The following is a 4,242-nucleotide window of genomic DNA, read 5'->3' on the forward strand; positions in this document are numbered from 1 at the left end:
GCCAGGGCCAACAAGGGTGCCAAGTGAGGGGCATCAGCTGCTGTGCTCCCACAGGAGAAATCCAGTCAAGGTTCCACCAAGCCCATTACCCAACTGCTGCTTCAGTAGCCCACGTGGAGCCTGCAACGTAGAAAGCCTGGCTTGGGGAGAGGCAGGGCCGGGCCTGGCAAGGAGAGGCACGCAGCGGAACCAGAGAGCCAGCCACGTGTAGCTTAGCCACATTTTCCTCCTGACTCTCACAATGGGCCCAAGGAAAAAGAGGCTCTGGGAGGCAAAGAGACTTGCCCGAGGTCCAACACCTACTAGGTCACAGAGCAGGATGCGAACAGAGGCCTGTCAGATCCCCAAACCCACACACTTTCCCCTGGGCAGCATTTCCTAAAGGGTGTTGTTTGGAATCTTGGTCCCTTGAGATGCTCCACAAGGTTCCAGGGCTAAATGGGTTAAACAAAACGGAACAGGCTTTTTCCTGCCGGACTTGTCAATGTCTTTAAAATACTGACGTGCCTTTAAAGGGAGCCCAAGAATGTCGCAACTCCGTGGAAGCTCCATGCTCTTATATGCAGCTAGGGAACAGGAATTGGGAACATCTGTCCATCTGTCTCGGGACCCCAAGGTCTCCAATGGTAATGTGTAGTTCGCCAAAGCACCCACACCCTGCCCTGGACACGTCCCTTTCTAAAGCCTTTCTTAGTGTCGCTCCGGCCTCTCTCACCCACCCTCATCTTGCTGCATCACCATCCCCCACACGAGCTTTGTGTTCTAATCCGGGCAGACTTCTGTAATCCCAGTCCCACAGCCCCCCAGCCTCTGTGCCCACCTCCCCCTTCCTACCTCTCCAACAGCCCCCGCCCCATCCTTCAAGCTCCCTGCTCTTCTCCCGGCATCCAACCACCTTGGCCTCTCTGCAGCCTCTGAATTCCTTTGAGGCAACATCAACACCATTTCTATGGGTACGTCAAGGACCCCTTTTCACTGTTAACTAGTGTCCAGGGGCAAATCCTACCCCCCACCCCCAGGGAGACCGTGAGACCTTGAAGACCTTGATGGTGCTTCCTCCACTTTAAATCGTGGCAGGGCAGCCAACATCCCTGGAGAAACTTTCCATTTGTTGGGCGCCTTTGCGAGCGGTATTCTCCTAGGAGCCCTGTGAGGTCAGTGGTTTCAGGCCTGTTTTAAAGATAAGGAAACCAAGGCTCAGAGTAGTCCAATGTCTTGTCCAGTACCCCATGGCTGGTCTTCAGAGGAGCTGGATTCAAATCCAGGCTTCTCTGGTCCCCCAGACTACTTATCTCGCTGTATCATAAGCTTGCAAAGAAGCTTAAGTCATTCGTTCACTCATGCAGTCAACAACTGTTTAATGACACGTGCCTGTGTTAGGCACAATGTCAGGCCTTGGGGACACACTGGGTGTCTGATGGCTCTCACAGTTCACCAGGGGCACAAAGGAGGTGCATTTAATAGCTGCTGACCCAAATCCCCGCTTCCTCCTCCTACACTCCAGGTCCCTCCTGCAGCTAGACCTGCACCCCCGCAATGCAAACAAGACCTCAGCTCCCATGTGACCTCCCACCCCTGCAGCTCTGGCCTCAAAGGACCCAGGCTGTCACTTGGCATGAAGTCAGGGCTGTGGCCAAGTCCCTCTCTCTTCCCTTGGGGCTCCTCTCTTCTCCCCCACCTCTCTCCCGTGAGGGTTCCCCTAACCATCCCCTTTTCTCTGAGCCTTCCTGTCTCAGGGGTGCATGACCCATCTGGGGGAATCTCCCGCCACCCACCTGACCCCTCAAACACGCCCCCCCATTGTCCACTGTCTCCCCCTCAGAACATGCAGCCTCAACCTTGGAATCTTTAGGCCTCAATATTCCACAAACTAAAGTTTCAAAGGGACAGAGGGAATCCAGCCCCACCATCCGTCCCTATCTGGGGACACAGCTCGCTAACTGTGAGAATTTAGACAAGCAGGGGAAGTCCCAACCCTAGCTGAGGGACATGGAATGCAAGGACAGATTTTGGGGAGGGCTTGGCAAATATAGACTATATGGCCCTTTCAGATCATTTGGTACCCTTTTTTATTAACAGCTTTATTGAGATTTAATTCACATACCATACAATTTACCCATTTAAAATGTACAATTCAATGGCTTTTAGTATATTCACAGAATTGTGCAACCATTACCACAATTTTAGAACATTTTTATCACCCCCAGAAGAAACCCCACACCCATCAATTCCAATCATCCCATCACACCCCCCACCCCTCACCACCCAGCCCTAGGGAACCACTAATCTACTTTCTGTCTTTACAGATCTGCCTATTCTGTATTAAATTCTGTTAAATTACATATAAACAGAATCACACAATATGTGTGAGTGGCTTCTTTTCACTTAACATGTTTTCTTTCTGTTCTTTTCTCTTTCCTGATCAAATAGCTCAGATTATGTGCATAACATTTTCAAGGTTCATCCATGTTGTAGCATGTATCAGAATTTCACTCCTTTTTATGGCTGAGTAATATTCCACTGTATGGATATACCACCTTTTGTTTACCTCTTCATAACTGGACAAACATTTGAGTTGTTTCTGCTTTTTTGCTACAATGAATAATGCTGCTATGAACTTTTGTGCACATATATAAACATATGTTTTCATTTCTCTTGGGTATATACCTAGGAGTGAAATTGCTGCCTCCTGTGGTAACTCTATTTAGCCTCTTGAGTAATTGACGGACTTTTCCAAAGTGGTTGTAGTATTTTATATTCCTACCAGCAGCATAGGAGTGTTCCGATTTTTCTACATCCTCTCCAACACTTATTATTACCTGTCTTTTTTATTATAGCCATTCTAGTGGGTATAGGTGTAAAGTCTTATCTCATTGTGATTTTAATTTGCATTTCCCTGATGGCTGATGACGATGAACATCTTTCCATGTCTTTATTGGCATTTGTCTGTTTTCTTATGGAAACAATGTCTATTCAGAGCCTTTTCCCATTTATATTGAGTTGTCTTTTTATTATTGCATGGAAAATGTTCCTTATAAACTCTAGATACAAGTCCCTAGTCATATATATGATTTGCAATATTTTTCTTTCATTATGTGGATTGCATTTTTAGTTTTTTGTCTTTCAAAGTAAAAAAGTTTTTAATTTTTGTTAAAGTCCCATTTATCTATTTTTTCCTTTGTTGCTTGTGCTTTTTAGTATCATATCTAAGGATCCATTAGATCCTTATTATAATATACATCCAAGGTCATGAAGATTTAGGCTTCTGTTTTCCTCTAGGAGTTGTATAGTTTTAGCTCTTACACTTAGGCCTGATCCATTTGGAGTTACTTTTTGTATATGGTGTGAGAAAGGGATCCAACTTCATTCTTTTGCAAGTGAATATCTCATCCCAGCACCATTTGTTGAAAAGACTATTCTTTCCCATTGAATTAATTGTCTTGTCATGCTTACAGAAAGTCAACTGACTATATATTTTTTATTTCAAAATATTAAGGGGTCAACTGACTATAAATGTGAGGATTTATTTCTGGATTCTCAATTCTATTCCATTAATCTATATGGCTATCCTTATGCCATACTACCCTGTGTTAATTACTGTGGTTTTGTAGTAACTTTTGAAATCAGGAGGTGTGAATCCTCCAACTTTGTTGTTTTTCAAGATTATTTTGGCATTGAGTGGAAACCCTTTTCTTTTTCTTTTTCCTCTTTTTTTTTTTTTTGACAGAGTCTCACTCTGTTGCCTGGGCTAGAGTGCTGTGGCATCAGCCTAGCTCACAGAAACCTCAAACTCCTGGGCTCAAGTGATCCTCCTGCCTCAGCCTCCCAGGTAGCTGGGACTACAGGCATGCGCCACCATGTCTGGCTAATTTTTTCTATTTTTAGTTGTTTGGCTAATTTCTTTCTATTTTTAGTAGAGACGGGGTCTTGCTCTTGCTCAGGCTGGTCTCGAACTCCTGAGCTCAAGGAATCCTCCCGCCTCGGTCTCCCAGAGTGCTAGGATTATAGCTGTGAGCCACCAGGCCCGGCCGAGTTGAAACCCTTTTCTAAGCAGTTGCCTCACCATAAAAATGGAGAACCTTCTCTTGGAAATGTCTATGATGGCAGGAAAATATAGCAGAGAAAGATAAGTGACCTACAATAAATATTTCTGGAGGCTGCCAAGGAGAGCTTGCCCACATCAAACCCCCACCTTGGCCCTGGACCTACCAGAAAGCAGCTGGATGAATCACGGTAAGGTTT

The sequence above is a fragment of the Eulemur rufifrons genome, chromosome 8 (assembly GCF_041146395.1).
Source record: "Eulemur rufifrons isolate Redbay chromosome 8, OSU_ERuf_1, whole genome shotgun sequence".
NCBI lineage: Eukaryota > Metazoa > Chordata > Mammalia > Primates > Lemuridae > Eulemur > Eulemur rufifrons.